Below are 21,249 nucleotides of genomic sequence, written 5' to 3'. Positions count from 1 at the left end.
TTCTGCTTTCCCTTTGACTTATTCTTTCTCTTTGACTTATTCCTTTAATTTCTGTTTCTTATCTTTGTACTATAACTAGCCTTTATACTATTGTATTCCATAATAATGGTAATGGCAGGCATGTTTTCTTTACTTTTGATCTAATTCAGAAAGCTTCGAGGACTCCACCATTACAAATAGTGCTAGCTTGTGGTTTTAAATGAATGCTTCTAGAAAGAAGGAAAAAAAATGAGTTGCTTTTGTTTATGTTAGGAAAAAGTCCCCTTCTTTCTAAGCTTTTTAGTGATTTAAAGGAAAAATAAATGCTATATGTTAATCAAAGTTTTTCTTGTTTTTGTTTTTCTGTTTTTATTTTTATCAATATGAACTATCACATGAATTTTTTCCTACTATTGAACTATCATTATATTCCTAATAAAAATCCAACGTACCCATAATGAATTGTATGCATATGTGTATATGCACATGTGTATATACATATGTATGTACATATATGTATATGCATACAAGCACATTTATACATCTCTATATTAATATATGTTGTTGTAAGCCCTAGGCCAATACCTGTTAAAATCTTTTACAATATTTAGTTGATATTTTTTTCTCTGTTGTAACCCTCCCAGGTTTGGAAATCAAGACCATGTTTACCTCATCGAAAGACTTGGATGGAGTACCTTCTTTCTCTATTTTCAAAAATTATTTAAGTAGTACGGGTATTATTTGTTCTTTAAATTATTTGTTATAAATCTACCCAAACTTTAAGTCTGTTTGCTTTTTGCAGAGAAGTCTATTGGTGACTTGATTAAATTGTCTTTTGAAATTTGGTTTATGTCATCAGTTTACTCTTTTCAAAATATTTTCATTTTATAATTTTTGCTATCAAATTTTCTTGATATTTTTATTTTTAAAAAATTTTATATTTGTTATTTTATGATTTTTGTAATTATGGGCAGGAGAAAGGAATAAGCATTTATGTGTCTACTATGTGCCAGGCTTAGTAGCTTTTAAAAATATGATCTCATTTGAGCCACAATGACTCTGAAAGGTAAGTGCTATTATAATCCCCATTTTATAGTTGAACTGAGGCAAACATGGGGTAAGTGACTTTTCTAGTGTTACATACTTGATAAGTATCTGAGCTGGATTTGAACAGAAGTCTTCCTAACTCTAGAACCAGGACTTTCCATGGTGCCACCAGTTGCCTCAAGAGATATTCACTAATTTTATTTGTTTTTTAATTGTGTTGCCATATACTTTGTTACATTAGTTTCCCATATCTTATTTTCTCTCCATTTATTATAAATTTTAAAATTTTTAAGTCTTTTTCTCAACTTAGCTGGCATTATATCCATTTTGTTAGTCTTTTAAGGTGATTTTCAAAAATAATTTATGTAGTACAAGTATTATTTGTTCTTCAAATTATTTTTTATATATCCACCTTTCGCTAGGCCTTCAATGCCTTCCTCCATTCTGACTACTGACCTCTCTGGCTTCCTTTTAAGTCCCATCTAAAATCTCAGCTTCTTTTTTTTTTTTAATGATTTAATTAACTAATCAATTAAGAATATTTTCCCATGGTTACATGATTCATATTCTTTCCCTCTCCTTCTCCCTACCCACTCCCATAGCCAACAAGCAATTCAACTGGGTTTTAAATGTATCATTGGTCAAGACCTATTTCCATATTATTGATATTTGCACTAGAGTGATCATTTAGAGTCTATATCCCCACTCATATCCCCATCAAACTATGTGATCAAGGAAATGTTTTTCTTCTGTGTTTCTACTCCCACAGTTCTTTCTTTGGATGTGGATAGTGTTCTTTCTCATAAATCCCTCAGAATTTTGTACTGGATCATTGCATTACTGTTAGAGAAGTTCATTGCATTCAATTGTGCCACAGTGTATCATTATTCCAAGTATTCCATCACCAAGAGATACCACAATTTGTTCAGCCATTCCCCAATTGAAGGACATCTCTTCATTTTCCAATTTTTTGCCACCACAAAGAGCACAGCTACAAATATTTTCATACATGTATTTTTCTCAGCTTCTATAGGAAGACTTCCCCAACCCCTCTTAATTCCAATGCCTTCCCACTATTAATTACTTCCCATTTATCTTTTATACTGGTTATTTAAAAAAATATATCTGCTTGTATGTGGTCTTTCCCATTAGATTGTAAACTCCTTAAAGGCAGGGACTGTCTTTTGTCTCTTTTTGTATCCCTAGTGCTTAGCACAGTGTTTGACACATGGTAGGCTCTTAATAAATTTTTGCTTATTGATTGGTGGTTCTGTTCCCTTCTCTTTTCACTTCTACCATGAGTCAGGAAGAACTTTAAAAAAACAGAGAGCTATTTTTTAAAAATAGTTTGTATTTGTAAACAAATAATATTGGACAGTAGCAAAAGATGAAAGTGTGCGCTCAATCAGTGAGATTTCTGATATGTTTGTATTTCATTATTGAAAAAGATGTGATAAAAAAAAGTAGGGGTAGTAATCAGAATAGTGCAAAAGATAGAACAGGAAATGGACTCTTTGACACTGCTATTCGTCCCAGCTATAGGTAAGGATGCCCAAGACAGGGAGTATTATTGATTTATATATTCCATAAGTTTCCAGAGCATGATAAAAGTGTGAATCCATGTTTTATCTCTAGATAAAAGAAGATAGTCAAAAGTCATTGATGTCTGGTAGAGTCATGAAACCTCTCATGTTGTTCCACTCCATGCAAACTCAGAGATGTCCATCCTTGAGAATATAGGTGAGAATAAATTCCACTATTCCAGAAGTGGGGGCCCCAGGAAAAGAGAATAAAACCCTCATCTTTCCTTTACTCTGCCCCCCCCCCCAACAAAAAACCCCAGAAGAATCTTTTCACTTTATAGAAACAACTCCCTCCTAGAAACTGCTATATGAGGTATTTATTTAGATGTACAGGTTTTTTCTAATAGAGTATAATTTCCTTGAAGGAAGCAGCAATTTCATCCTGACGATTTATCTTTAGGCCTTAGTATAGAGCCTGACATGTGAGTGCTTAATACATTCTTGTCCTCATTGTTATCTTCTGGCTGGTGATTTTATCTACCTGGATTTTTTTTCTGCTTTGCTGACATCTGCTGGTCTTCTGCCAAATTGCAGCTGCTATGGAGGTCTCTTCACTGTGGAGTATTTATGGACCTTTTGGGAGCATCAACTCAGGACTATTTCAGCTCTTTTGTGAGTCAGACCCACAAACCCACAACACAATGAGAGTTCCTTAGGTGATATATTCCCTTTGGAATTCTTTTTCTTCTCTCCCAGTGCCTATTTTCCCATGCCCATCTGCTATATGGTTTGGAATGAGCTAATTCCTTTCAATTCCCATCACATCTCTAGGCACTGGGGCCCTAAAGATTACAATGGAATTTTACTTTAGCAAGATTACAGGTGATTCATATAAAATCTATATCAGATTCCTTGCTATCTTGGGGGAGGGAGGAAATAACTCAGGGATGGTGGAAAACAGGGAAGGAGAGGAGGTGGAGAATTTGGCTCGAAATTTTTTTTGAAAAGTTAAAAATTGTTTTTACCCATAATTAAGGAATATACATATATATATGTGCATACACACACACATATATATATATACATACATACATATAGATAGACACAGATTAGAGGTGGCTAAGTGGAACTACTGAAACTAAAAAATGTCACTTTTTTCTATCCATTTAAAGAAGAGATGCTAATTAAGCCATCCTTTATAAACTGACCCTCTGCTTTTACCAGTGTTTTCCCCAGTCCTCTGAGTGTCTAAGAAACTTTTATCTAAAAATGGAGTTATTCTCCATCAGTGTCTTCCACACTTATTACAGCCTTTGTGCTCATGCTCATGGTGCCACCATGGTAAAAAACAAAACAAAACAAAACAAAACAAAAAAAAAAACAACTCTCACATTTATAGATCACTTAGTTGTTTGTTTTTTCACCCAACAACTTTGTGAAATGTACTGTGAGCATGAGGCTCACAGTGCTTATTAATAAGGAAACTAAGGCTCAGTTTCTACCTTAGTTCCTTAGGTGATATATTCCCTTTGGAATTCTTTTTCTTCTCTCCCAGTGCTTATTTTCCCATGCCCATCTGCTATATGGTTTGGAATGAGCTAATATAGAACTCTAACTCAGATACTACTTCAAGTTTATTGCTTTCTTCCTTTTACCATCTTGCCTCCTCATGCCTACAGCATTCCTCTATTCTGTCTATTTAATTTTTATTTATCCTTCTCCTCATATTCGTTCTGCCCATTTTGGAGGAGAGAGTGGAGAGTTCTTCCTAAAGCTCCTTTTTAAAGAGAGCACCCAAGGAGGATAGCATAGGGTTTTTAATTTTTTTAAAAAATGGGAGGGGCACCCAGGACAGCCATCTCTTTACTTTCCATCTGGTTTTCTTCACATCTGGTTGCACTCTTTGGACTTCTCCAATTTCTCTTTATCTTTTAACATTTGTATTTGTTTTCCTTCATTAGGTCATAAGCTTCTTCTTTAAAAAAACAACCTTACCTCTGTCTCAGAATCAATACTGTGTATTGTTTCCAAGGTAGAAGAGTGATAAGGGCTAGGCAATGAGGATTCAGTGACTTGTCCAGGGTCACACAGCTAGGAAGTGTGTAAGGCCAGATTTGAACCTAGGACCTCCTGTCTCCAGGCCTAGCTCTCAATCCATTGAGCCACCCAGCTGCCCCCAATCAAAAATTTCTTGGAAGAGATGGCCTTAAAAAAAATTTTGTATACCTAGTGCTTAGCTTATAGTAAGCACCTAATAAATCTTAATTGTCTGACTGATTCACTTAAGAAATCTTACCCCCCTTCTCAGGCTCAGGCTCTCTCCTGTCAGGTTTTCACCTTCTCAGAATAACTGTAGTACATTTAATTTTTTCTAACAAGAGAGCATTTGATTATAGATTATCTTCTGATGTCCTCTAATGGTTTTGTGTGACTCTGAGCTCCCTAATTAGACTGTAAAGTCCTCAAGGACCAGGTTCACGTCTCCTGAAAGTCCACCACATGCATTGACTGAATCTAACTAAATGGTAGCTGATTGGGTGATGCCCTGATCTTTGGGGTTCATGAAATTTCATTTAGTATTCTAGAGCAGTGATGGGCAAACTACACCCCCACATCTGACCCATGGGCTATAGTTTGTCCATCACTGCCTTAAGCACTTCCCTAATGATTAGGGAAATGCTACAGTCTGTGGGTCAGATGCAGGGGTTAGTTTGCCCATCAGCTGTTCTAGAGTCAATTTGCAAACACATTTGATATATAAGTATGACCCCACATAAACATGCAAATATACAAATCCACTACTGTAGATTCAAAACAGTGTTTTGGAAAGAACATTAGATCTGGGATTGGAAAGCCTGGGTTTGATTCCCGAGTGTCCTCCAAAACTAGCTGTATGACTAGGGAGCTAAACCTCTCTGAGCCTCAGTTTTCTCATTTATAAAATAAGAGTACTGAACAAAATAACACCTAAGGATCTCTCCATTTATAAATCTAGTTATTGTATGATTTAAAAAAGAAAAATAATGATGCTAGAGCAGTAGCTAGGGATAGAGAGTCAAGCCTGCAGATAGGAGGTCCTGGATATACACTTTCTAGTTATGTGATCCTGGGCAAATCACCTAACCCCCCATATGTCTAGTTCTTACTGTTTTTCTGCCCTGGAACCTATATTTAGAATTGATTCTGTCAGAAGGTAAGGGCTTGGGAAAAAAAATGGCACTAGAGACCCATAATCAGTAGGGCATGAACTTGAGTTGTTTTCCAGTAGGGATAGTTCAGATGGAGTCAGTCATACTCTTATTTCCTACAGTTTTCCTAGTCACCAATATGTGCAAAAGAATTGGCTAGAACCAAGGACAAGGTTGAGAGTCAGAAGTCTGTGAGCAGCTCATTTTCGCCATGCTCTAGTCCAGTGATTCCCAAAGTGGGCGCTACCACCCCCTGGTGGGTGCTGCAGCGATCCAGGAAAGCAGTGATGGCCACACTTTTTTTGTATTACATTCTATTCTGAGCTCAATAAACAGTTTCATAATTTCCAGGGGGCGCTAAGTAATATTTTTTCTGGAAAGGGGGTGATAGACCAAAAAAGTTTGGGGACCACAGCTCTAGTCTAACCAATGGAGCTGGCCATCATAGAAAATGTTCTCAACAGCGCCATCTGTAGGGTGGGAAAAATTAGGACAGTCTTGACACTCCCAGATCTTTAGCAGGCCCTGGCAGATGGGCAGTGACTCAGGGAAGAAGCTTGGCAGGGGTAGTGGAAAGAGAGAAAGAAATGGTTTCACCAGCTGGTGATTAAAGAAAAGACTTGGAGTTCATACATACACACACATGCACACCCGCACATAAGCAATCAGCCCCTACAGTCACCAAAATAAAGGAAAGAAATTATCCCTTTTCATTTTCATGCTGGGTTTAGGCTAAATGTGTCCCTTTGGTGGCTTTTTAAAAAGCTACTTATTTCACCAGCATACACGTGTTGGTGTAGGTCATACGATGTCTCTTCTCAGGTCTCTATCTTCCCTCCCCAACCTGGGGATGATTCTAGACCCCATGATTTATGTAGATAATCTTGTCTGTGATAGTAGGGCCCCAGAAAGGGAGTACTCATGAGGGTACCCAGTATGAGCAGTAAGAAGACATAATAGAGGAAGCCTTCTTTGCAAAGTTTTATTTAGATGTCTGGAATTTATTCTTAGGCCACTAAATCTTAAATGGTCTCTAGCCCTAACTGGGGCAATTTCATGGCAGAATAGATAGAAAACAAAGCCTAGAGTCAGGAAGACAAATCTTCCTGAGTTCAAAAACCGATCTTAGACACTTTTAGCGGCATGACCCTGGGCAAGTCACTTAATCCTGTTTGCCATAGTTTTCTCATCTATAAAAGAGCTGGAGAAGGAAATGCCAAACCATTGCAGTATCTTTGCCAAGAAAATCCCAAATGGGGTCATAGTCAGACACCGTTGACAACCAACAACAGTCCTACCTGGAGCCTGGTCCAGGTAGGTTAAGTTGAACCTTATTTGAAACCTTCTGTTCTCAAGATATGTTTTCTTATTCTTACAGTTCCCAACGAGGTGTCATGCTGGAGCATGGCACCTGGAGAGTATCAATCAGCACCAAGCAGCCATCATGAGTATGACACTCTCTGAATCCCTATCTTTTCAGGATAACCCCCTTCCTATGACAATTCTATGGATGGATCTTGAAAAAGCTAGAATATGCTCAGCCCCTAGAGTTAATGTCACAAGCATTTGGGAGATGGGGTCGTAAAGGGACTGGGAGGGATGGATGAGTACCTCTAGTTTCTAGAGCAAAGCCTAGGAAGGGCTCCTGTTTCCAAGAACTGCTGGAAAGTTACTATTTCATCCTGGATGGCTCTTTCCAAATAATTTTGGAGAAAAGAAATATCAGCACAAATCTTGCTCAGAGTAAAAAGGAGGTCTTAGATGAAGTGGGAGACAAAGACAAATAGGAAAATGGGCAGGAAGAAACATAGGAAGGTGAGGTAAACTATATAGCTGAAATAAAATAAAATATATAGCTAAAATATAGGAATGATGGCCAGAGATGGAGTCTACCTAACAAAGACTAGTGAAAATGTATTTCCCTGCAGTCTTACAAGTCAAAGGAAGCTTCAGCTGAGGAAGAAAGGAAGTGAACAAAAAGCTGCCTGCATATCTGTGTAACCCTGTTAGATACCACAGAAAGTTGTGATTTTGAAAGAAACAAAATAATGAGGTTACTTTCTATTTTGCTGTACAAAATCTAAGAAAGGAGTGAATAATAAAATCTATGGCATCAATATCTATTCCCAAATTCATAAAGCATTAGTAACAAATAAAGAAATATGAATGGCAAAAAAGCAAATTTTACCCCATAGGCATCATTGAAACTTTGTAAAATGGAACCCATGACTGGAACATGGCAGTAGGGTAAACTGCACTCAAGTGGAACAGAATAGATGAGGAGGGTATTAGTGCAGTATAAGATGATTTTAACATCTGAAGAAATCAAAAAACATTAGTGGGGTATGACATTCATGAAGACAAAATCCCAAATCTGAAATAGTTCTAGAAAGAAATTTATTAGGTTATTTGGGAAAGGAGAGCAAGCCAGAAAGGAGGTATCTTATTCAGGCTCTGGAAGGTTTACATTCTATAGAATTTTTAAAATTAATTAATTATTTCTAAAAAGGAAAATTGGGATACTGTGTATCTATTCCAACCCAGAAGAGTAGTAATGGCTAGTTAATTTCACCCAAGAGGAAATTCCTTAAAGACCCCAGGAAGGGGGGCAGCTGGGTAGCTCAGTGGATTGAGAGTCAGGCTTAGAGACAGGAGGTCCTAGGTTCAAACCCGGCCTCAGACACTTCCCAGCTGTGTGACCCTGGGCAAGTCACTTGACCCCCCATTGCCTACCCTTACCACTCTTCCACCAAGGAGCCAATACACAGAAGTTAAGGGTTAAAAAAAAATTAAAAAGACCCCAGGAAGGAAAGCTGAAAATCAGAGACATGTTGAGCTGCCAGTTCCTGTACGTCTGTTGTTTCAAAAGCCTATTCTCTTCCTCTCCAGATTTCTCCCCAAAGTGGGTCTGGAATCATGAGTCTCCTCCTTCAAAGCAGAAAGCAAGAAGACCTCTCTTTACCCAAGCTCTGCTCATCAGGGAGGTGTACAGTGCCAAGCCATCATTTTCTTCACCAATGAATTAAATCTTATGCAAATGACCCAGGCTTGAGCCTTGAGTTACTTTTAAAATTCTCCTACCCCTTAGCTTTTGCAAATCTATTAAAAGTAAACCAAATAGGGATAAATGCAAAGTCTTACAAGTAGGTTCAAAAACTTCATTTCACAAGTACAAAATGAAATTGAAACAAATCATTTGATAAAGAGCTGGGATTCTGAGTGGAGTCAATGGTGTAAGAGGGCAGCCAAAAAAAGCTAAATAGGGATTGCAGGCTGCATGGAGAAAGGAACAGTATCCAAGACTAGGGAGCAGATAATCCTATTTTCTGCTTTAATAAGATAATATCTAATGCATTATTCGGTGCCACATTTTAATACAGATATTTACAAGCTAGAGAACATTGAGAGGAATGGGAAAGAAACAATTGTTAAGCACCTACTCTGTGCTAAGCATTATGATAATCATTTCATAGATATTATCTTATTTGATACTCACAAAAGCCCTGGGAGGTAGGTGCTATTATTCTCATTTTATAATGAAAGGAACTGAGGCAAACAGAGGTGAAGTTTAACCACCTCTGTTTGCTATGTCTGTAAATGTCTGAGGTCAAATTTGAACTCGGGTCTTTTTTTCCTAATATTTAAATTTTTTTCAATTACTAGTGAAAGGATTTATTTCTAATATATTGAATAATTTCTATTTCAAGGTTTCAAAATAAGGCTCAGATGTATTCCTCCAACTGCTGTTCTCATTCCTTTTTTTCCTAGGAAAATTCAAGAAGTTTCTTCCATTGTAGGATAAGAAATGGAAAGGCGAGATTATAAATTCTTTCTTGCCTGGTAAATAAAAACCAGTCGAGGCTGAGTATATCTGCTAGCAACAGACAGATTCCTTGAAATCTCCATTGGAGTAAATGGGGAGTCATGCATAACCAGATGAGACCTGTGTAAGAAATAAAATTAATATAAAAGGGATAACTTTAAAATTATTATGTTTTTTTAAAGATTTATTAGTAGCCAATAGAAAATGAAGCCACGTGCTGTGCTAAGTCAGTTTAAAACGGCATACCCTTGCCTGCCATGCTGCTGGATCAGAAGTAAAGAGGACGTGAAAAAACAGCCCATCGGTTTTTATCCTTCTGTCTACATCAGTGGTTCTCAAACTTTTTTGGCCTACCGCCCCCTTTCCAGAAAAAATATTACTTAGCCCCCTGGAAATTATTTTTTTTTAATTTTAATAGCAATTAATAGGAAAGATAAATGCACCTGTGGCCATTACTGCTCCCTTAGATCGCTGCAGCACCCACCAGGGGGCAGTGGCGCCCACTTTGGGAATCACTGGTCTACATCATTGCATAAGGACAGGAAGCCAGTGGGCTCATGGGAAATGTAGCTCAAGGACCCCTAAATTTCCAATAACATACCTGATCACAGACACCAGGCATGTATTTGTCTACCATCACTCAATGATGGACCACCTCTTCCTTGGTTATTCACCAATTAGAGAGGTCTTTGGATATCTAAAGGAAAGGCCAAATAAGGGGCTTCCAAAATTGTATTTAAGGAATCTGTGAGGCTGGAACTTCCTGGTCTTTGATCACTGAGAGAGATCAATGACCAATTAATGTATTAGTTATTGCTGGTCTAATCAATAAATTGATTTTCTTACCTGGAAGCCAGTCTTAGAATTTTTAATTGTCACACATGTAAACAAAAATTTTTAACATTTAAAAAAATTTTTTGAGTTCTAAATTCTCTTCTTCCCTCCCTTCTTTCCCCTCTCCTTGAAAAGGCAAGCACTTTGACATAGATTTTACATGTACAGTCATGAAAAACATTTCCACATTAACCATAAGAAAACATAGATTAAAAAAATGGAAAAAAAAGAATCTGCATCCAGGCTCCAGCAGTTCTTTCTCTGGAGGTGGATATAAGTTCTCATCTTCAGTTGAACTCAGGTCTTTCTGACTCCAGGCCTGGTGTCCTACCCTCTATGTAACCCAAAAAGCAAAGGGCTTCAAGATCATGCCACATAAGGACTATTTGAGCATGCTGAGCCCGCAGAAGAGTAGGTTTAAGGGAATATGAGAGCAATTTTTCCCTATTTGAAAGGCTGTTTCATGGTAGTAGGATGAAACTTTCTCTGCTTGACTCCAGAGCATAGAACTAAGAGCAAAATGAATAATTTTGAAAATGGGCAAAAAGTTGGAGAATTCTACTGTGTGAAAAGAAAATAACTTCCCAAAATCTAGAGCTGTCTCCTGGTGGATAGAGAGCCAAGCCTGAAATCAAGAAGACTCGTCTTCCTGAGTTTAAATCCAGCTCCAGACACTTACCAGCTCTGTGACTCTGAGCAAGTCACTTAACTCGGTTTGCCTCAGTTTCCTCATCTGTAAAATGAGCTAGAAAAGGAAGTGACAAACCCCTCCAGAAGGGGTTCCTTTGCCAAGAAAACCCTAAATGAGATCACAAAGAGACAGACATGACTGAAAAATGATTTGACAACAATAAAACTAAGTGTGATAGACTGCCCTGAAAGAAATGAATTTCCCATTACTAGAGGCCTTCAAATGAAGATGGATGACTGTTTGCTGAGGTTATTTTGGAGAGGATCCCTGATCAGGAATGGATTAGGCTAGCTGGCCTCTTGTGCCTGTTACAACCAGGAGATTCTGACGGTCAGCTACTTTCAGACAACAACCTCAGGATTAAGGAAGGGAACTTGACAACAACACCCTCTTTGGAGAGAGAGAAGACAAAAAAAAAAAAAAGATTCTATCAGGGAAACTCCTGTAAAATGCAGCCCTGGCTCCATTTCATCACAGGGAATGAGAAGCAATCAACAACTTTGCTGAAACACATCTCACCTCAGTGTGAGCTAATGAAGCCCAGTTCTTCCCCCTTGAGCCCAGCTAGCCATGTTAATGAGAGGCAGGCAGCAGAGAAGAAGAGGAAGAGACCTGGCTTTGGCATCAGAAGCCCTCTGTTTGCATCCCTTCTCATCTTCCTCATGCCATCTGGGGCAAAGATCACAACCTTTCTTGGTCTCAGTTTCTTCCCCTAGAAAATGAGCATTTGGATTTACCAAGGTCCTTTACAATTCTCTATCTCAGTATTTAAATTAGGGTTCCCACCTTCATTTTTGCTGTTCATTCATTTTACAGTGGAGTCCAACTTTATAACCCCATTTAGGGTTTTCTTGGCAGCTACTGGATTGATTTGCCATTCCTTCTCCAGCTCATTTTTTTCCACCTCATTTTATAGATGAAGAAACTGAGGCCAACAAGCTTAGGTGATGTGCCTGGGTCACACAGCTAGGAAGTGTCTGAGGCCAGATTTGAACTCAGGAAGGTGAGTCTTCTTGACTCTAGACCCAACACTCTTTCCACTGAACTATTTAACTATTCCCCATCTTCATACACACATTTATAACTTCAAGGTTTATAAAGCTAATCCCTCATCTCAAATATCATTATCTTTACTTCATGGATGAGGAAATTAGGGCTCAAAAAAAGCCATGTGATTTTCCTTAGATCACACAGCTAGTAAGTGATGGAATAAGATACTCCAACCAGGGATAGAAGTTCTTGAGTACTGAGGATGGGGAATTTGGGTTAGAGCCTAGATACTCTGACTTCCAAATCTTTGTTCTTGCCACTAAACCATCTCACTTTTCTTCATGGTTTGACACTCCCCCCACTCCATTCTTTTTTTTAAAACCCTTATCTTCTATCTTAGAATTAATATTGTGTATTGGTTCCAAGGTGGAAGAGCAAGCAGTAAGGGCTAGGTAATGGGAGTTGTCTGAGGTAAGATTTGAACCCAGGACTTCCCATCTCTAAGGCTGGCTCTCAATCCCCTGAGATACACAGCTGCCCCCTCCCTCTGCCTTCTTAATGTCTTTTCACTTGAGCATAAATTGGATTTAAGTGAAGCAGAATTGCACAAAGCTGTCAGCTTCTACTGCAGGCTATGCAAAGATCTGAGACAATTCTTTTCCCCCCCATATTTTAAGTTTATTTATTTAATTTAATTAGTTTAAATATTTTTCCATGGTTACACGAATCATGTTTCTTTCCCTCCCCTCCTCCCACTCCCCTCCTGTAGCCAAGGCGCAATTCAACTGGTTTTTACATGTGTCATTGATCAAGACCTATTTCCATATTATTAATATTTACACTAGGGTGATTGTTTAGAGTCTACATCTCCAATCATATTCCCATCAAACCATGTGATCAAGCAGTTGTTTCTATTCCCACAGTTCTTTCTTTGGATGTGGATAGTGTTCTTTCTCATAAGTCCTTCAGAAATGTCTTGGATCGTTGTGTTGCTGCCAGTAGAGAAGTCCATTGCATTCAATTACGTCAGTGTATCAGTCTCTGTGTACAATGTTCTCCTGGTTCTGCTCCTTTCGCTCTGCATCAATTCCTGGAGGACTTTCTAGTTCTCATGGAAATCCTCCAGTTCATTATTCCTTTGAGCACAATAATATCCCATCACCAAAAGATACAACAATTTGTTCAGCCATTCCCCAATCGAAGGGCATTCCCTCATTTTCCAAATTTTTGCCACCACAAAGAGCGTGGTTATAAATATTTTTGTACAAGTCTTTTTCCTTATTATCTCTTTCAAGTCTCTTTCCTTATTATCTGCTGGGTATAAAATCAGCAGTGGTATGGCTGGATCAAAGGGCAAACAGTCTTTTAAAGCCCTTTGGGCATAGTTCCAAATTGCCTTCCAGAATGGTTGGATCAGTTCGCTACTCCACCAGCAACACATTAATGTGGGACAATTTTGAAAGACTTATGACAAGCAACACTGTCCACCCCCAGAGAAAAAATTGTTAAGTCCAATGGATGAAGATCAAAGCATGCTTTCTTTTCATCAGTGTATTCATGGTTTTCTGCGGGAGTTTTGGTTTTGTCTGAGTGTGCTCTTACAACAGTGACCAATGTGGAAGTGTGTTTTGCATGATAATATATGTATGGCCCAGAAAAATAAAATAACATAAAATGAGGGAGTTGGACCAGCTGGTCTCTGAAGTCCCTTTCATGATCCTGAGGAAGACTGCTTAATATGATACAATAAAAATAAAGAATGAAAACCAGAGGGATATAATAACAACCCTTGTGGGATTGAATGGAACATTAAATATTATGCTGATTGAACTGCTGATAAAATAATAAATAATCCACATGGATACTCAAAAAAAAAAGTTGTCCTCTTCACTTTCTCTTCCAGAGTCATCAAAGTCCAGTGACAAGACAAAAGTGAGGATGCCTGGTGGTGGCTGGGGATGTAGTGGATGGTTTTGGTTTCTTCAATGTCTAACCAACATTTAAGTGCCCCCATAGCACCTGCTTCATAGTTACTGAGACAAACTGTTCTCATCTATCCATTCCTGAGAGGAGAGGGGAGTCTTCACATGCCTGGGGTAGACACCTCCTAACTTACCAGTCAAGATTTGTAACCTTCCAGTTACCCTCAACCTAGTTTAGTCCACCTGCTGAGATGTATGTGGCTGCCAAAAATGGTTTCTTGGAACCCCAGGTGAGAGCTGGGCAGCAGGTAGACACCAAAGATGGATAAGCAACCCTGAACAAAAGGGCTCAGCAAGCCCTCCTACCAGCGGTTGTAGTCTTCCCTGAAAACCCCTTCAACCCCAAAGTACATCTTAATAGATACCCTCTAGGGCTTAATAGACTGAAGGGAATGGAAGCTCTCATACTCTAATGGAATTGCATGTGGAACTGAATACTGGAGAAGGTGGGGACTAGACATATAATTTCCTTGGTACAGAGAAATCCTGGCGGGGAAAATTCCTCCCCAGAATCAAATCAGCACTTTTGCAGAAAGTTATCATTTGTTGTGATCCCAGAACACTGCCAGGTATCACAGAGAAGGAGGATTTGAACCCAAGTCTCAGTGAGTAAGAGACAGGCTCCCTATCCACTGTGCCATAATGCCTTGTGTTTCAAAGTTGAATTTATAGAGTACAATAATTTTTGGAGAAGATTTCTATAGATGTAAACCTCTCCTACACGAGCCATGTCCTTTTCTATTTAGCTAAGTCAGCTCATCTCTAGAAAGCCTTAACAATATTTATTCATTGCCTTTTTCTATTAAAAGCAAGGCTAGGGATCTATGCCCCAATTCCCACAACTCCAAATGGTCCAGCATGTGCTACTCAGACCCTCTCCTAAAAATAATAACTAGGACTGAAATGACCAAATAACAACAAATTCTAGGGCAGGTAGGTGGCACAGTGGATAGAGTGCTGGGCTTGAATTCCTGAATTCAAATCCAGCTTCAAATGCTCACTAGCTGTGTGACTCTAGGCAAGTCACTTAACCTTATTTGCCTTAGTTTTCTCATCATGAAATGAGCTGGAGAAGAAAATGGCAAACCACTCCAATCTCTTTGCCAATAAAACTCCAAATGGGGTCACAAAGAGCTGGAAATGACTGAACAGCAAAGACAACTATACAATGGTTTAAGGTTTGGGCAGCATTTTACATATTATTTCATTTGATCCTCATAGGAGCACTGGAAAGTAGGTGCTATTACTTTCATTTTATAAATGAAGAAACTGAGGCTAGTAGAGATTAAGTGGTTTGCCCAGGATTACACAGTTAGAAAAATTTTAAAGGAGTATTTGAACTCAGGTCTTCTTGGTCTCCTATCCCCAGCACTCAGTATCTAGTTGCCTTGCCTGCATTTCTCAAACTCTTCACACAAAAACTGGTCTCATTCCAAAGCTGAGGGTCTGACCTGACAGGTGGCCAAAGCCCAGAACCAGTATGGAGATCAAAGGATGTGCAAAAGTCAACCAAAGCTAGGGGGTTGGGGGAGACAGTTAGGTGGCTCAGTGGATTGAGAGTCGGGCCCAGAGATGAGAGGTCCTGGGTTCAAATCTACCTCAGACACTTCCTAGCTGTGCGACTCTGGGCAGGTTATTTAACCTCTCTTGCCTAGCCCTTACCACTCTTCTGCCTTGGGACCAATGCACAATATTGATTCCAAGATGGAAAGTAAGGGTTTAAAAAAAATAAAAAAAATTTAAAAAAGCAAGAGCAGGAGAAAGAAACACATCTCACTTGCCTTTGTTCCTCCCCTTCCCCTCTGTCTCAAGCTTCCTCTTTCTCTGATCTCAGCTGCGGGCTTCTCACTGCTGTGTGGAAATCAATCTCCAGGTTTTCACACCTTCAGGCTGGTCAGCAGGTGGCTGCTAATGGTCTACACAGGTGGTGGGTAATGGCTCTGTGACTACCCAGGCGACAGGAAGCAGAGCTGGACGGGAAGGAGATGGGAATGTGATAAGGAGGGGACACCATTCACAAGTCCAGCTCTGCTGTAGGTGGCAGCAAATAGGGCTTTTCAATGCCATCTCAGAGGAGTTTTGAGCCTCGGCTTTCTAGCATCCACTGGTCAGGAATCATATCTCTTTTGGATTTGCTATGGGGTTTAATCAGAATTAAATGTAATAAAGGTCAAGAAAGGAATACTATACTTCTCAATCCAATCCATCAGGAACCACATTTCCTCTGACACCTCTGACCCTGATGGCCAGGACCCAGAATTTTAAATTCCCATAGTAGCCAGATGTGGACCTAGAGATAGCTAGAAGCAGGAAGCAGACGCCAGGTTCTCTGGTAGAGATGGCAAGAAATACTGACTCCTGGGGGCAGCTAGGTAGCTCAGTGGATTGAGAGCCAGGCCTAGAGATGGGAGGTCCTAGGTTCAAATCCGGCCTCAGACACTTCCCAGCTGTGTGGCCCTGGGCAAGTCACTTGACCCCCATTGCCTACCCTTACCACTCTTCCACCTATAAGTCAATACACAGAAGTTAAGGGTTTAAAAAAAAAAAAGAAATACTGACTCTTGGGGTGCACTAGATTTGGGGCCAAGGACTGACTTTTAAGGGTTGGGGGGGGGCAGCTAGGTATCTCAGTGGATTGAGAGCCAAGAGAGACAGAAAGTCCTGGCTTCAAATCTAGCCTCAGACACTTCCTAGCTGTGTGATCCTGGGCAAGTCATTTAACCCCCCTTGCCTAGCCCTTACCCCTCTTCTGCCTTGGAACCACTACACAGAATTGATTTCAAGATGAAGGTAAGGGTTTACCAAAAAAAAAAAATCAACTATTGCCTGAGTTGCTAAGAATGTGAGAGCTGATGTGGGAACAGAATGGATTTCTAAGTAGAGAAAGGTGAAGAAGGGAGCTGCAGAAACTATTATAGCTGCATTGAGGGTTGAGAGATGGCCAAGACCTCTAAGTGAAGGCCTCTTTGCTGCCAAAATTTTGTTCTGCTTTTCCTATTTTCCGAATGGTAACCTGAAGGTGGCCGTAGGAAAAGAATAGAAATGCGTTCGTTTGTGGCATGGTCTCAGAATGTTTCGCCAGTGACTCAGTTTTAAAATCTCTTTTTCTGTTCCAATTAAGTACTTTAGGTGGCTTTGTAATGTGGTTTTGCCCTAAGTCTCTGGGTAATAACTGAGTATTTAAAACTAGGTTGATTTTAGCTGTTCCCAGTTTCACTCTGGGAGGAGAGCTCAAGCTACCTGCTATATTCTTAAACAGAGAATCACAACCATAAACCTGAACCCAAGGCCATTAAGGGCTAGTGCTGGCTGGCCCAAGAAGCAGCAGACAACAGACAGATTGAGCAAACTCTCAATATCCAGAGGCCCAAGCAGGCCCTCCTATCCCTTGACCTCCATCAAAACTGAAAAAGAACAGGGCATGCCACAGATTGCCCAGCAAATGCCCAACTGCTGCCGGAGGGATTTCCAACCTGGGCTCACTTTATTGTTGCTGTTCAGTATGTGCTGAATTGTAAGTATTGTAAGTAAGTAATTTAACTGGAATCCAGGTGTGGGGCTGTAATTATACTCCAGAATTGTAGGCCGAGTCTCTCATTGCCTGACCAACTTGAATATAAAATAAGGTGTATCTGGGGTTGAGGCCACGGACTCTTCCTTGCTAGTATCCTTCCTCCTCCCATGCTAAGGAAAAGAAGCTTGTTTTTCCTCTCTCTCTCTATCCTGTGTGCCCAACTTCATCCCACACATGTTCCCAGACACACAACTTATATTATCACAGTTCTAATTTTAGGATTTCTCTTTTAGTATAGCAAGGCAAAGCATCATTTTGATACTGAAGTGAGTGGACCTAGTAGGAATTTGCCACATGTAGGAGGATATTCTGGACAGATTTTTTTTTTCTAGTTCTCTTGCTTTGTCATATATCGCTTAGGTGACCTTAATGCTCATTGTTTGCCCTTTCTAGGTCTACCTGAGTTCATTTTCAAGAAAGAAATATAACCACGTCTCTGCCAAACAAAGGGTCCACGAGCTTTAATAGCGCCTCTTGCAAAGATTACAAACACCTGTGAAAGGAAAGACTACCATTTTCACAACATGGATCTGAGCCTCAATTACACTAGAAAGCTAGCTTGGGAAAGGAGTCCTAGACTTGTGTAGTCGGAGGAGAAGTGGTTACCCCTCTGTCTCTGGGTCATGCATGGACACTTACCTAGGAGAAGATGCTGCCTAACTTTGCCCCTTTTCACATTAGCTGCTGCTTCCTGGTCTAGTTCTTTGGCCACTAATTTTTTTTTTTTTGAAATATGCAAAGGGACTTTATTATCTTAGTTTAAGCTAAGGGTCTCACATCAAAAGGCTGATGTGAGACCACGAGCTATGCTGAGCTGGGTTTTTATAGAGTGGTAGGCAGCAGGGGGCAGGATAGAGGGATGTCTGTAGGCAGCAGAGGACAGGGTAGGGGGATGTCTTCAAGGTAGGCGTTCCTTCAGGTAAGGGGGAGAAGTCTGGAGACCAAAGGTCTGTAAGTTAGGAATTCCTACAGACAAGCCTGTTTAATTATAATGTTATACAGGGGTCTGCATTTTTAATTCTGACTCTTTCTAGGTTCCACATTCCCCACTTCTGGAGCTGGATCATAAAGAAATCTTTCTTAAATATGTGTCATCATAGACACAAGGTGCAGGGGGAATGGTCTGGTATTGTTGCCAAAGGACCATAAGCTGTATAGTGTTGATACGATCTTTGACAAAGGTCATTAGTCTATTTAGGCAGGTAAGGGTACATAGTGGGAGAAAAGGGATTTTCCTGCCTATAGTTTGCCTGAAAAACTTTTTCACTATGGGGGTACAATGTTCTATGCTGTCTCTGGGGTACAATGTCCCACAATGTCCCATGCCATCTCCCCCCTCCTCCAAATATCTAGGGAAGAGGGCCAATGGTTTCAATCTTCTGTAGCTTCTTCAAGCTGATAAGGGGTGTAGAATCCCTGAGAGGAGGAGGAGGAGGAGCTGTGGGCACAGGGTCTTCAGGGGCATCTCTGCAGCGAATTCCAGAGTCCTGAAGGCTGAGAGACCAGAGACTGTTTCCCTAGGCTGGCAGACAGGTCTCAAGGGGAAGCATCCAACCCTAAGGCAGAAGGATAGGACCCAGGACTGGGGCAAAAACTCAGCAGCGGGGACACCTCCACCTTCGCCTTTTTAGCCAGTGGCTCCTCATCTGCTGCTGCCATCTTCACACGCCCGCCCCTTCTCCCGTGTCCCTCGCCCCAGAAGCGCCCCTCCAGCCTCCCCACTAATTTTTTTAATAATGAGTTTATGTTTTGTTTTGTTTATTTCTTTTACTTGACATCACTTTTGTTTTTTGAGGCAAAGAATGTTTAACCATGTCAGTATTTTGCTTTAAAAAAAAAATCTTAAATGATTCTCTATTTCCCCTAGTTAAAATAAAAAACAAGCAAAAAACCTGTAAAGAGTCCCAAAAGTCTTGGGGTAGTTTTAAGCTATTTAAGCTTATAGAACACAACAATTTTGGAAGGTGGTTTTTGTAGATATAAAATTGCTGTCTTCTTCTTCTCCACGGTTGTTTTCTTGTCTCTGTCAAGCTGAAAAAACACAAAACTACCAAAGTAGTTATAGTAGAACCTGTCTTGAACTGGACAAAGGAGACAATGCCCTTATGCTTACTGTTCTGGACTCTAGGACATCCAAAAAAGACACCAATAATGAGAATTTCCACTGAATTGTAGAACTCAGGGTTTTATATGTACTTTAGTGGGAACAGTATAGGAAAGGGCTGACAACTGATTGGCTGACATAGAGTCTAGGGAAAGAGGATGCAGCCAGAGGCTAGACTACCTGGGAGTGGCCTAGATACAATAAGAGAAACTAAGAAGACAAAAAGGGTACTTGGATTTGATTATATTTGCTAATCCTATGTAGGATGATCAATGGATAATTGAGGGTTTAAGTTCAATCTCTCCAGACTGGGCACTGATGCAGACCAAGTGTCATAACTGGAATATAGCCTCTATCTCAAGATCCAGCTCAGGTCCCACCTTTTCCATTAAGTCTTTCCTCATCCTTTAACCTGAAATTGAATTCTCCTTCATATTCCATATAATATTTGGTCTAGATCCTTTCTTTACCATGATCACATTCTGCTTTATATCATACATGTTGGTATACAAGTTCTATTCTCCCCATTAGGCTTGTTGAAAGAGAATTTCTCTCTCCATTATGTGGCTTTGTTTAACATCATCTCTCAGTAACCTGGAGGTCAAAGACCACTGAGTAAATTCAGGTATAGATAAGCCCTCAGAGAAAGGAAGTTAAAGAACAAAGGAACCAAGGAGATAGGAAACTGATTTCACAGGCATTGCCCCTCCTGCCCAGGCAAATTAAGAAACTATGATTGGTTCTTCATATGTGACGTATGAGAGCTAGTGGGTCAAGAAACCAGCTTACAAGGGGAGACTCAGGAGCCTGTCGGGGGTCTTCTGGCTGGAGCGTGGAGACTGGAGGAACCTTTGTTGGAAGTTAGCTTCAATCCATCATGGCGGCCAATAGATTAGTAAGCTAGGTATCTTCTCCCCTATCTTACCCTCTCTTTACTACTACTACTTTGATTTAATAGTTATTAAGCTGCTAGCTAGCAGCCTCATAATTTTAACTGTAAGCTCCTTGAGGGCAAGTACTGTACAGGTGGTATCCCCAATGTGCAGTAGAATGTTTACAAATAATAATCACTTAAAATGCTCGTAGAATCTAATTTGCTGTGTTATTCATGGACTGGAATATTTGAGCTAGTTATACTGTCTTTCCTCTCAAGGAGGGAAGGTTTTAATGTTTGGAGTTAATGCTTCCCTTAAAATGAAGCCATGGTAGGAAATAAGATCACATTTTGGCTGAGTTTGCTGTAAGCAGCAAAATGCATGGGGAAGCAGGGGTCCACAGGCACATGTTCTATATATGACTATAAGTAGTCATTCAGTCTTCTCTTGAAGAAATGATGGTGAACCTATCAGCTCCCAAGGAAGCACATCACACATTTGGATAGAGCTAATCGTTGAATTTTTTCCCCTTACATCAAAACTAGATTTGCTTTCTCTCTCTCTCTCTCTCTCTCTCTCTCTCTCTCTCTCTCTCTCTCTCTCTCTCTCTCTCTCTCTCTCTCTCTCTCTTTTGGGGGG

The 21,249-nt window shown here is 40.0% G+C and overlaps 1 pseudogene; it reads left to right on the top strand.

Annotated features, from left to right (window-relative positions):
• Positions 1 to 21,249, top strand: part of LOC123234004 — a 67,936-nt pseudogene that overhangs the window by 45,758 nt on the left and 929 nt on the right.

This window comes from Gracilinanus agilis, chromosome 2 (assembly GCF_016433145.1).
Source record: "Gracilinanus agilis isolate LMUSP501 chromosome 2, AgileGrace, whole genome shotgun sequence".
Classification (NCBI taxonomy): domain Eukaryota; kingdom Metazoa; phylum Chordata; class Mammalia; order Didelphimorphia; family Didelphidae; genus Gracilinanus; species Gracilinanus agilis.
This window is presented reverse-complemented; position numbering and strand designations above follow the sequence as displayed.